Consider the following 14,356-nt stretch of genomic DNA (forward strand, 5'->3'; position numbering starts at 1 on the left):
GGGGTGTTCCTCAGCTTGGCCTTCACCGTCTCCAACCCGGGACCCCTCGGGGGATGTCCGACTGCCGGTTTAGGCCCGATCCCACCAGCAGTCGGACATCCCTCTCACAATCTGGGACCGCTGGCTCCTAACGCTTTACCTGCCTGCCTGCCTGATCACCCCTAACTGCCCTCCCCTGCTGGCCTGATTGCCCCTAACCACCTCTGCCTTGGCCCCCGCCACCGTGGCTTTGTCTAGAAGGATGTCTGGAAGATATCTGGTCTAATTAGCATATTACCCTTTTATTAGTATAGATATAGATGAGCACTTGGGCTGTTTCCAGATCTTAGTTATTGCAAATTGTGCTACTATGACCAGAAGGGTGAATACATTCTTTCTGATTGGTGTTTTCGGTCTCTTAGGATATATTTCTATAAGTGGGATCACTGGGTCAAATGGCAGTCCCATATTTAATTTTTTGAGGAAACTCCATACTGTTTTCCATAATGGCTACATCAGTCTACATTCCCACCAGCAGTGTACTAGGGGTCCCTTTTCCACGTCCTCGCCAGCACTTGTTATTTGTTGGTGGTAGCCATTCTGACAGGTGTGAGGTCATACCTCATTGTTGTTTTAATTTGCAATCCTGATAATCAGTGACTTTGAGCATTTTTTTTTCATATGTCACTTGGCCATCTGCATGTCCACTTTGGAGAAGTGTCTATTTAGGTCCTTTGCCCATTTTTTAATTGGCTTGTCTTTGTTTTGTTAAGTTTTATGCGTTCCTTATATATTTTGAATATTAACCCTTTATCAGATATATCATTGCCAAATATGTTCTCTTATACAGTGGGCTTCCTTTTCATTTTGTTGATGGTTTCTTTTGCTGTGTGGAAGCTTTGTATTTCGATATTGTCCTTATCTTCTCCTTAGTGTCCTTTGCTCTAGGAGATGTATTCGCAAACATATTGCTACAAGAGATGTCTGAGATTTTTCTGCCTAAGGTTTCTTCTAGGGTTTTTATGGTTTCAAGACTTATTTTAAATCTTTTATCCATTTGGAGTTTATTCTTGTGTGTGATGTAAGTTGGTGGTCTCATTTCATTTTTTTGCATGTATCTGTCCAATTTTCTTAACACCATTTGTTAAAGAGGCTAACTTGCTAGGAGTCAATTTGGGGGGGAAAGGGGACATATGTAATCCTTTCAACAATAAAAATTTAATTTAAAAAAAAGAGAAAGAAAAAAAAAGAGACTGTCTTGACTCTATTGCTTGCTCTTGCCTCCTTTGTCAAATACTAAGTGAGTGTAATGGCTTGGTTTGATTTCTGGGGTCTCTGTTCTGTTCCATTGATCTATATCTCTGTTCTTATACCAGTACCAGGCTGTTCTGATTACAGTGGCTTTGTAGTATAACTTGATATCTGGTATTATAATCCCTCAAACGTTGATCTTCTTTCTCAAGATTGCTGTGGCTATTCAGGGTCATTTTTGGTTCCATATAAGTTTTTGGAGTATTTGTTTTAGATCTGTGAAATATGCCATTGGTAATTTAATAGGGACTGCATTGAATCTACTGATTACTTTGGGTAGTATGGGCATTTTAATGATGTTAGTTCTACCAATCCATGAACGAAATGTTCTTCCACTTGTTTGTATCTTCCTCTATCTCTTTTTTCAACGTCCTGTAATCTTCTGAGTGCAACTTTATTTCTAATAAAAAGTTTCTCAAAGTATGAAGAAAACCTATATCCTCTGACTCAGAATTTTCACTTTTAGGGAATGTACCTAACAAATTTACCAACATATGTTAATAATGTATATGTATAAAAATTCTTTATAACATTGCTTGTAACAGCAAAAGATGTTTGCCAAGGACAGATAACCTTCTCCATCCCCTTAATCTTGGCTTCACTGAAACACACTTGGCTCCAGTGTCACAGAAAGTCCCACTCCTGACTTATTCAGCATGCCGCCCTCCAGGAACTGTTTAGATTATTCTCAGTTTTGGCTTTGGCTTCCTGGGGCTCTGTTTCCTCAGTCAGATCTAAACCTGATTCTCTGGTTGTGTTGGGTAGGAGAGGAAAGTAAAATTAGGTGCTGATACCTATGCTCAACTGTTTCAAGCCCTTCACAGCTTCCTCCTTAGTGTTTCCTTGTCAGCAAACATCACCTGAGGTCATTCATCAATGGGTAGACATGACTGAGTGAATGAATAAAGAGAGGTTTAAAGCTACTACAACTTTCATAAAATTTATTGACCAGGCTGTACTTTGTCTTTACCATTTGCATTAGTTTTATTTTCCATTATAATTACATTTCTAAAATTAGAGTAGATTGTTAACAAGAAGCCCTATTAGGCCAATGGTCTGAATAAACAAAGTTTGTATGTAAATGTTTTAACTTCAGGTAGCAATATGCATTTATTTTATTATTTACATAACTTCAATTACTTTACATACTTTTGTGTTTATCATTTTTTTGGTGAATTATCTGTTCATGTCTTTTACTTATTTTTGTTTTGGGATGACAGTCTTTATGAAAACTATAACTTAGGATGATAATGACATCAAATCCAACATCTGTCCTTTCTGAAAAAGTAGCTCCTCAAATGTCAATAATTTGGCTCAGCTCTCTCTTTCCTTCCTTCTCTCCTTGCAGTACAATAGGAAAGGCATTAGATTTGGAGTCCTAAGACATAGGGTCATTGCTGAGTCTCTGGGACTTACTTACTTACCCATAAAGTGAAGGATCTGGATTAATTGGTCAGCAAGGCTCTAAAACTCTAAAATTTTTCCCATCTATTCATCTTTTTCTACTCTCTCAATCATGACCAGCCCCATTCTACCTATGATGGCAAGATGATTGCATTGTGAATTATTTATGGGACGTTTTATTAGGTAGCCCTAAATCAGTGGTCATGTTAAAATAAAAAAGAAGCCCTGGCCAGTACGGTTCAGTTGGTTGGGCATTGTCCTGTACATGGAAAGGCTGACAATTCGATTTCTGGTCAGGGCACATGCCCAGGTTGTGGGCTTGATCCCCAGTAGGGAACATCCAGGAGGCAGCAGATCAATGCTTCACTATCACATCAATGTTTCTCTCTTTCTCCCTTTCACTTCTCCCTCTCTTATAAAAAAAGAAGAAGTAGTATAGAGAAAACAAATGATCCTTCATGTCATGTAGAATCTTAGTTAAGATTCTACAATCTCGGGGTCAGACTTTGGCTCTTTTGAGGATGTTAGTGACATTATTGCAAATAAATAGCTTCAAAGCAAATAACCAAATATTGACTAAACAACATAAGCCAGTCACAATGGCTTTGATCCTCCCACTTTTTTTTACCAATCCTCTTCAATATTCTGATTTCCACACAATTGCACTAGGCCAACATTCTTCCAAAAGATAAAATTAAATAATCAATATGTGCATTGCTAAAGCAATCTGGCTTAAAATGTTTTAGTTTTATCTTCAAAGGCCCACTTACTTTTTGTTGTTGATGTTGTTAATCCTTACCTGAGGATATTTTTCCTTTGATTTTTAGATAGAATATAGGGAGGAGGAGAGACAGAAAGAGAGAAACATCGATGTGAGAGACATATCAATTGGTTGCCTCCTACACAGACACCACAAGGGCTGAGGATCGAGCTTGGAACCAAGGTATGTGCCCTTGACCGGAATCGAACCCAGAACCCTTCAGAAGGGCCGATGCTCTTCTATCCACTGAGGAAAACTGGCTAGGGTGGAAGTTTGCTTCTTCGTATCACTTCTGGTTACTATTATTGGTCTTTGAAGGAAATAGGAATTCATTCATTTATTGCCTCGTTTTCTCTCTCCTTCCTCTCTTTTTCCCTCCCCCCCTTCTTTTACGCGTGATACTAAAATGACATTATAGGATATGAAAAGCATTCCTTTTTCATGGATGTAGAAGGTAAAAGGTCTCTAAAGTAGTGTGACAAATCAAATAGCCCTGTCAGCCCCTTGATTCCTTACTGCTTAGGGCACAATAAGCAAACATTCTACTACGGTCCTTTCATTTGGTGATAGGAGGATAAAACTAAAACATTCTTTTTAGGTTTCAGTAAAAAAGAAGTTTGTAAGTTTCATGACCCTACTTTAAAAGTGTCTCTCAGATTTCTAGGCATGACGGTACTTATTTTTGTTCAAATGTACATTAATTCTTTTTCTCAAGACCTGACTCCTCTCTAGACATCTTGACTCATAGTCATAAATGAATTAATAAATTAATGACATTAATAATGAATAAAGGCCCTGGCCGGTGTGGCTGTCGGTTGGAACATCGACCCTTACACCAAGAAGGTGGCAGGTTTGATTCCCGGTCAGGCACATACCCAGGTTGTGAGTTCGATTCCCAGTAGGGCACATACAAGAGGCATCAGATCGATATTTCTTTCTCACATCGATGTTTCTCTCTCTCCACCTCCCTCCCTGTTCCTCTCTATAAATATCAATTAAAAAATGTTTTAATAAATACGTTTTTAAAAGAACAAGGGAGCAACCAGACAAATGACTTCAAAGGTACATAAAAAAATATTTTCTTACTATTTACTTACTTATTTCTTACTATTAACAGCAAGAACAAGAAGTAATGCCAACCAATCCCTTTCATTCTGTAACATCTTGATTATTAACTACTTTCCCCTCTTTTTATCATTGCTAACATATGATACATCTTTGAATTTATACACAAAAATGGGGACATAGAAAGCCTCCCACCTTCCAACAACAACAAAACCCCCGGCTACGGTATGATAAACATAAGAAAACGTCTGAAAAAAACCCAAAAACACAAAATCAAATAGGATCCAATACCATTATATAGGCTTTTGCAACCTGTATTTTATGTAGCTTTTAAATATATTCATTTCATTATGAAATATTAACAGCATACAGAAAATTATAGGAAGTCACCAACCAGTTTTGTCTAATCTTAACCTTTTGCAATATTTGCTTTAAATTTTTAAAAGTAAATCAAAGAGTGGAAGCCCTTTGTGTGGCCCCATTCTCTATTCCCCTCCCTCTCTTCATAGAAATAAACTACATCCTGAATTGGCTATGTATCATTTCCAGGCATGTTTTTATATTTTTATTACACAAGTATGTCCCAATAAAAGATATTTACCTTATGTTTTCAATTCTAAGATCATATTTTGTTCACATTATAATATCTCTAAAATTGAGATGCATCTTACAATCCATAATAAAGCATTACATCACAACCTATCTGCAGGTTTTTCCTTTTTCTTGGGGTACATAAAATAATGGTGCATCTAATACCACAGTGTTTTAGAGTCTATGAAATGTGGTAACACTGTTTTACACATATTAGACATTCTACAGCTTCATATTTTCACTCAATACTATGTTCTTGATATGTACCAATGTTGTTACATGTATGCAACATCTTTAAATGTCTTAATTCCCCATTATATGCCATAGGATTAGGAGTCCATAGGATAAGGAGGAAATCCTATGCTTACTAGTGGAAATGGTAACCATTATGTTCAAATGTGTGTGCTTGTCTAAAATAAAGCGGAGTAACAAACAAGATGGAAATTAGGGGTGGGGGGAGAAAGGAAAGAAGAAAAACAAAAGCTGCTTGCTTGATTTGTAAGTAGCTGGGGACAGCAGACTTCTGAATAACTAAACATGACAACTCAGGAATAAATATGATGACAGGAGGAACTGTTTTCAGGAAATCTGTGCTGTTGCTACTCCGGAGCCCAGCGGAGACGCAACCTGCTCGTGTCAGCCCAGCAGGCACCACGTCCACAGATCCTGCCTTTACAGAGCCAGCTCCTCTCACTAACGTGGGCTGAACACCAGCATCAAGAGCGGGCAGGCTGCAGTGACGAGACGGAGGAGAGACAAAGAAGTGGCATTTACGCATCCACAACTGAGACTGCAGCCTCGGTCTTTGTTTCTGCTGATTCTGCTCCTCCCTCTCCTACCACTTCCCCTCATCTCTCCACTCCCCTCTCCTTACTCATTTACATTCCTCTTGCTAGTCTTTAGTTGAGGAAGTCCATTTCAAAGACCTATGTCTACTGTCTGTCTGTCTGCTCTCCTACACACACACACACACACACATACCATAGTAACTCCTCAGTACTAGTTTTAGCTTATGGATGTAAAAAGGGCAAGAAAATGGTAGAACTACAGCTCCTAATAGCCTTTTCTGTTCTCTTTCCATTTGAACTAAAAATATTTTGCTGGAGGCAGTTTTTTTTTTTAAAGGGCATCCATAGGTGTTTTTTTGTGTTTTTTTTTACAAATACACACTGAACCTTACATTTCAGAATCAGAGGACATATTGTGATTACTGTTATAGGAATACATTATTCATTAATTAATTCTTATGTGTGTAGTTTGCCTCTTTACCTCCATTTAACCATAAGCCACTTGGGAAAAAATGATTCTGCTTTCCTTATCTAATACCAGTTAACAGAGAAATGCCCATATCAAGCATATTTTTTATTGATTTTAGAGAAAGGGGGGAGAGGGAGAGAGAGAGAGAGAGAGAGAAACATCAATGTGAGAGAGAAACATCAATTGGTTGCCTAAACCTGCATACTTCACCTGGGGATCGAATCCACAACCGAGGTATGTGCCCTGACCTGGAATCAAACCTGCAACCCTTTGGTTCAGAGACCAACGGAGCCACCTGGCCAGAGTTTAGCATATTTTTTAAAGAAATAAAAGTATAACCAAATTAATTCACAAATGTAACTGTAAAAGAAAAATAGAATTCCTAAATTAATTTAGTAATAAACTTTATCTTTAACAAAGGTAATATTTTAAACTCTGGTGTATTATATTTAATATAGGGTAACAGAACCCAACAGCCCCAAGCCATTTCATTGCTTTGCTTCCTCCAAAACATTACTGTAAACCATAAAATCCACTGGTGTACTGGTGTTTGGAGCATTCTGCAACTAAATTTCCTGTTACCTGCTGATATATTTGAAGTGGTTTGAACATAAATTATTGGAACATTCTTTCAACTCTCAAATTTGATAAACTCACTTTCTGCCAAGTTATCCTAATTAAACTACAGTCTTCAAGCGTCAGGGTTACTGCTGCCAATTCTGCACAACCATTTGTTTAATGCACAATCTGCTCTAATAACCTCCAAGATGAAACTGCAAATATAAGCCCTTTTTTATTTCTACTAATTAACTGGACACTGGAATGTGCCATGCCCTGTAATCTGTATTAATGTGTAAAGAGAAGTTTTGCCTACTTCATATAAAGCATACAGAAAGAACTTATTCAACAAATAAATTTCTTCAGGGAAGGACTTCCATTGTTCAGAAAGTTCACTGAATGCCTACTGTGTGTCAAGCACTGTGCTGGACAGTACAGATATCATTGTCAATATGACAGACATAGATAGCCCCTGCACATGGACCTTATATGTCTAGTAAGGAAAAGAGAAACTAACAAAGAATTAGAACTAATGCCACACCTGTGCCTTGCACAGCACCTGCCAAAGTTAAGCTCAGTACATACCATTATCAATACCTCCATTTCAAAAGTACAAATACTGAATCCAGTAAAGGCCTATGTTGAATTTATAAAGCAGGAGTGATACTAAGGGAGGAAAAGAGATGGCAAAGTCATGTTCAAATTAAAATTGTAGTATAGCCTGGCCAGTGTTGCTCAGTGGTTGAGCATCAACCTATGAACCAGGAGCTCACGGTTCGATTCCCGGTCAAGGCACATGCCTGGGTTGCGGGTTCAATCCCCAGTGTGGAGCATATAGGAAGCAGCCGATCACTGCTTCTCTCTCATCATTGATGTTTCTATTTCTCCCTCTCTCTCCCTCTCTGAAATCAATTAAAAAAATGTACTATAAAAATAAAATTTAGTATAGTGACGATGGGCATGCAACATTGCCAATGTACTTAATGCCACTGAAATGCATACTTAAAATGGTTAAAATGGTAGGTTTTATGTTACATATATTTTGCCACAATATTTAAAATAGCACCAAAAAATTGCATTCAGTTGTTAAATGTTTCATCAACTTCAACAAAGACTTAAAACATGTAAGTACTTCTAAGTCTCAGAATGGTGTATTAAAAGGTGGAGAGAGGAGGAAACCAGTGGGAAACTGACAGAAAACACGAACTAGCTTTGCTTCGATTCTTCTGTAGCCTCATATCAACTGTTCAGTTCACTTTCCCTGCTCACATATCGGGTTCAAAACAGTTGATGGAGGGAAAGCCACAATCTTAGAAATTGGTTTCATTACAAATTCATGGTTTCCAATCTTGTTTGAGTTCTATCGACCCTTTTCCTTATCACTAATCAGCTCCCCAACCTTTGCCACTCTCTTCAAATCTGCTACTCAACCCCACAGGCCACACTTAACAGAGAGAAAACCAAGGCCGCCTCCTGATCCTCTCCAACCCTACCTCCCCTTGCTCTGGTCCTTACTGTCTTATCTCCAGGCCACACAGGTGGCACCTCTGCAAACCCACCTCCACCTGCTGTGCGCGGGGTTTCCTCGTCCCAGATCTGCCCCTGAACCTTACTCCATTAGCCACTTGGTAACTTGGCCTTCTCCCTCTCCACAGGCTCCTTCGCCTAAAACTACTCCCGTCTTTAACAAATTAAATTATTACCCTCCCTTGACCCAGTTTTCCTCTAGCTTCCACCTTATTTCTCCCCTTAACGGCACTTCCTCACTCCTTAGCCTGTCCCCACATCTCTACCTCCCAGTCACTGCTCCATGGACCATAATGAGGCCCCACATCGTGCACGCCGAGGCCAAATAGTGTACACTGCTGGTCTTCAGTGAGTTCCCACTGGCTGGTTTCAATGGGCCCTCTTCAGTCTTTTATAAAAATGGGAAATCTCAGCCATGTTTGACTGTTGAGTGGCAGTGCCACCAATCACCCAAGTGAAAAACTTGTCCTTCCAGAGTCCTCTCACTATTTCACCTCCTCATGTAGTCTCAATTTCTTTTAACTAAATATATATATATATATATATATATACACCAGAGGCCCTGTGCATAAATTTGTGCACAGGTTGGGGGTCCCTCATGGTGGCTTGCGGAGATCGGGCCCCAGCTCTTGCACCCAGCCTCGCAGCCCCAGCTCGCAGCCCCACAGCCCGTCTGGCATCCCGCCTTGGCCTGGCGCTGCCCCCTCGCCTGCTTCACCATCTTGCCTGTGGGGCTATGAATCAGGGCCAGGCCCCCCCACAGCTCTCTCAGCGCCTGGCCCCTGCTCGCACCCGCCTTGACCTGGTGCCACCCACTCACCTGCTCCACCATCCCACTGAGGTCCAGCTCTTGTCGGGGCCCATTGGGGCCAGCAGTGCCTCCACTGCCACCAGCTGCCAGCAGCTGCCAGCAACACGTCACCAACACCTGCCATGTCCTTTGCAGCCCTCTGGTGGTCAGTGCACATCATAGCAAGCGGTTGAATGACCACCCACGGGGACAATTTGCATATTAGGCTTTTATTATATAGGATAGTATTATCATCTTGTGAAACTTAAAAATATAGAAAAGCATATAGAATAAAATTTAAATAATAATAAAGTGCACAAGAGAAGTAAAAATATATGTCCACACAAAGACTTGCACCCAATGTTCCTAGCAGCAGTATTTATAAAAAGCAAAAACCAAAAACAAGCCAAATGTCCATCAACATAAGGATTGATAAAAATTGTGGTAGACATACAACAGAATACTACTCAACAATAACAATGAATAAACTACCCAAGACATGCAAAAACATGGGTGAATCTCAAAAGTATCATCCTGAGTAAAAGCTAGACATAAAGGAAAACACATTGCATTATTTTATTCCATTTACAGAAAATTTAAAAAAAAGTAAAACTAGAGTGACAGAAAGCAGGCCAATGGTTGCCAGCGGCTGAGGTATAGCAGAAGATTGGCTGCAAAGAGCAACAAAGGAACATACTGGGGTGAGGGGAAGGCTCTATATCATTGTGGTGCTGGTTACATGACTGTATACATTTGTCAGAACTCATCAAATTGTAGACTTAAAACTGGCACCAATTTTATTGTATATAGTTATCCCTAAATAAAGTTACTTTTAAAAATTAAAGTGGTTCTTTTTAAATGGGTCCTTGTTAAGATTTCTAAATCTGCATTTGTTATCTAAATGTCCTAATTTATATTTTAGTTCTATGGTAATTCAATCCCACATATAGTATTGTTTCTCATAATGACACAAATTCTTCTCAACTGATTGGAAACAATACATAGCAGGATTCTGTTTTATTTCCTACTATGTAAGCATGTGAGTTCTGTTATTATCAAAACGACAATACTTTTATTGTGATAAATAAATTGTATTTATTTATCTAATCCTAGCTGCATAGCAGCTCATTTGCTCTCAAATAGAAAGATGCTTTGGGAACCTCCTAAACGAAGACCTCAAGCTCCAAAAGATGAACACTGGTCTGCCTTTGAGACCATGAGGAAAACACAGCAAGAACTTTTATTCCTTTGGGATTGAAATATCTTTTTATTTATTCCCATTCCCACACCTAGCACCTAATAAATACAGTACTTCAACAATGTTGACTGCTTCAAAATACTTATCTAATGCATAAGTAAATGGAATTGCTGTTACCAAAAGACTCATTTCCTAAACAATCTAGATTCAAGCAAATTTTGTAATGTTACTAACTTGCCTAATTTTAATAACCAAAATACATACACAGGTCACAAATCTTTACATGTTAGGGCAGCCTACCTGAAAAGCACAAGATAGTGTATTAATATATTTTCCCTGTTGTTCCATATAGTTTCCAGAGTTAAAGAATGATCATACTACAATACAGAGAGAAAAGGCTGAAGGCAACTAGTTTCCATTCACTTATTATTAGACTTAGAAAAGCTAATCTAGTTTGACAGTTCTAACTGACTTGCTTTCCAAAAAAAACTCAAGGTATTTCCAACTAAATAGAATAATTATCCAAAGATTACTGACCAATGGTTAATTTATCCTCTTAAGTAACCATAAATAATAAGGATTACATTGCCTTGACATTTTTCCATAACCCATTCTCAGTTGCCACCAGACACCAAAGTCATCATGATGAATTAGAGGAAGACAGATTAATCAGAGTAAGCATTACTTTTACCCAATCTTTTTTCAAAAAAAAAAAAAATGCCTTTTAATTTAGGTGGATTAATATTTGTTTCCTAATCAAAGTTACAAAAAACAACTACCACATAGACAAAACTCATGATCACAGCATACACATAACAAATGAACTCTAAGTTACAGGAAACAGTGTGTTTTGAAGTGAATACCAAAAAACATGCATAGCTCTTCTGTAATTCCAGTCCTTTGGTATTAGCAAGTCTCTTTCTGCTGGGTGTGTTGGCATGGAATTTAAAAGACTATATGGCTTCTATTACTCAAATTCTGAGGGGGGGGGGAATGGTTTAGTTAAACTTCCCTTTTTCTCTTCTCCCCATAATTATTAGATATCAAATGTACTTGTCAGCAAACCAGCACAACAGCAGACAGCATGGACAAAATACTGCCTTAAACCCTGACATTTGCTTTAATACAGACCTTGTAAATGAAGCCAAATGAGACTGAAAGACCAAACAGTTACTGGAAGGGTAAGGGTGTCTTGGCTTACAACATAAGGCAGACACCCTCTTCTTGCACAACTATCAATTCCCTCTTCATCCACCCCCTGCTTTTACTGGTTCTTCCTCCAGGGTCACTGCACTTCCAGCCCCTCCAGCTGGGTTTTAATCACCAGAGAGCAATCAGGACCTGAGTGCTGAGAGTTTACAGCATGGCACGTGAGTCAACACACACGCCCACACAGAGACACGGTGCCAACCTGCTCAGTACAGCAGTGTCTGACATGTCTGTGTGCTTTGTACATCCAAAGCACTTAAACATTCCATTATCTTCAGTCTCACCAGTAACACCGTGACAGGAAACTAAAGCAAAATACAACTGTGTGTAGCCAGGTAACTAGTTATTATCTGAATTAGAACTGACTCCATTTCCAGCCAGCCAGCACCACAGAAAAACAGACAGCACTTCCTCTGCCACCTGTCAAACCTCAGATGTCTAGTGTGAGTGTGCAACAGCAAGTCATGCTTCTTAACAAAGTACAACACTCCATCCTAGCCAAAAAAGAACTTAATTTCATTTATTTTAGTTTTCTAATAGTTTTCCTAAACAATTTTTTAAGTTTGTTCTTTCTAGACAATTTTTTAAGTGAGCCTACACTTAAACATTAGCTGTTTTCATTATGAATTGTGAAAGAAGTAGCTGACTCAGTTACTAAATGCTGTGAAGTCTGATCTACAAGAGAACATCATCTGCCTGTTGAATGAGTTTTCCACTGTCAATACATTTAAATTAGAAGTACAGTGGGGCCTTGACTTACGAGTGCCCCGACTAACGAGTTTTTCGAGATACGAGCCGTCACTCAGCTGATTTTTTGCTGTGAGTTGCGAGCTAAAATTCGGGTTACCAGCCAGCTTCAGATACCCCACCGCTAGTTGGCACAGCAAACGTCACAGTGAACGTGACAACATCAGCCCAGCATCACGTGTCTCATTCGTTCACTGTTGATTTGACATACGAGTAATTTGAGTTACGAGCTCCGTCATGGAATGAATTAAACTCATAAGTCAAGGCCCCACTGTACATAAATTAATTGAAACTATTCTAAGCTATTCTCACAATCTCTTGGCCTAGAACTTCATAAAAATAAGACTTACAGACCAGCCAGGCTGGCATGGCTCAGTGAGTGAGCGTCGACCTATGAACCAGGAGGTCACAGTTTGATTCCCGGTCAGGGCACATGCCTGGGTTATGGACTCAGTCACCAATGTGGGGCATGCGGGAGGCAGCCAATCAATGATTCTCTCTCATCGTTGATGTTTCTATCTCTCTCTCCCTCTCCGTTCCTCTCTGAAATCAATAAAAATATAAAAAATAAAATTATAGTTTCTCTTTAAAAAAAAAAAAAAGACTTACAGACTGGCTTAATTACATCATGAATGAAAGAAACCATAAATGCCAATGGTCTCAGAGAGGTCCCATTAAATTAAAGGGGGGGGGGAATGACTAAGTTTTAGTACTAAATGTTGGAAATACTTAAGACCATGATAGTAAAAATACAATACTTCCTTTGGAAAACTGTAAATCTGAATTAGAAAAATCTAAATGTTGGAAAGACTTCTTAAGGAATGACGTTGTGTTACTTACAAATAAGATTATTTCAGTGGAAACTAACTAAACTACCAGAAGCAGCCACCAAGTCTGCCTGAAACAGAATTTCTGTTTTCTACTATGACAGTGATTCTCAACCTTCTGGCCCTTTAAATACAGTTCCTCATGTTGTGACCCAACCATAAAATTATTTTCGTTGCTACTTCATAACTGTAATGTTGCTACTGTTATGAATCGTAATGTAAATATCTGATATGCAGATGGTCATAGGCGATCCCTGTGAAAGGGTCGTTGGACTGCCGAAGGGGTCGCGACCCACAGGTTGAGAACCGCTGTACTATGACATCTTGTTCCTCTTAGAGACATGTACTCTTCCCAAAGCTCTACCTCTGGCCTCAGCTTCACTCGGAAGCTCCAGGTTCACATTTCCAGTTAACTGTTTGACATCAACCTCTGACGTTCTGCAGGCATATAACAGTCACACACCTAACATCTGAGCCAGCCTTTCCCTGTCAACTCCTCCTCACTGTCTACATAATCTGTACGGCACAGCACAACATGAAAAGGTGGGGCCTCCCAGTTCAAAAATTATTCAGACGCAATCTCCAGACACAGGCCTCGTCTGTTTCTGTGTCACTGTCCACAACCATCATTTGCCAAAATTCCTTCAGTCCATTTTTAAACGTCTCACATCTGTCCCTTCTTTCCTGCTTCTCAAATCTCACTTGGCTTTCAGCCAAGGACTTCATAACTGCTGTTCTTCCTATTTCTTGCCTTTCGCAAACCATTCACATCTCTCTCTCTCTCTCTCTCTCTCTCACCCTTTTTCGTTAATTCTCACCCGAAGATATTTTTTTCACTGATTCTTAGAGAGAGTGGGAAGAAAAGAGAGAGAAAAATATTAATGTGAGAGAAACACATCAATTGGTTGCCTCCCACATGAGCCTCAACCGGGGCTGGGGATCAAACCTGCAACCCAGGTACATGCCCTTACCTGGGAATAGAACCCATGACCCTTCCATGCACAGCTGGCGCTCTAACCACTGAACACAGCAGCCAGGGCAAAGCACTCACATCTTTTTAAGGCACACTTCTGAAACCTTCATTATCTCCCCATTGCCTGTTTGTTAAATAATGTCCAAGCTGCTTAACTCGG

The sequence above is a fragment of the Myotis davidii genome, unplaced genomic scaffold (genome assembly GCF_000327345.1).
Source record: "Myotis davidii unplaced genomic scaffold, ASM32734v1 scaffold196, whole genome shotgun sequence".
Lineage (NCBI taxonomy): Eukaryota > Metazoa > Chordata > Mammalia > Chiroptera > Vespertilionidae > Myotis > Myotis davidii.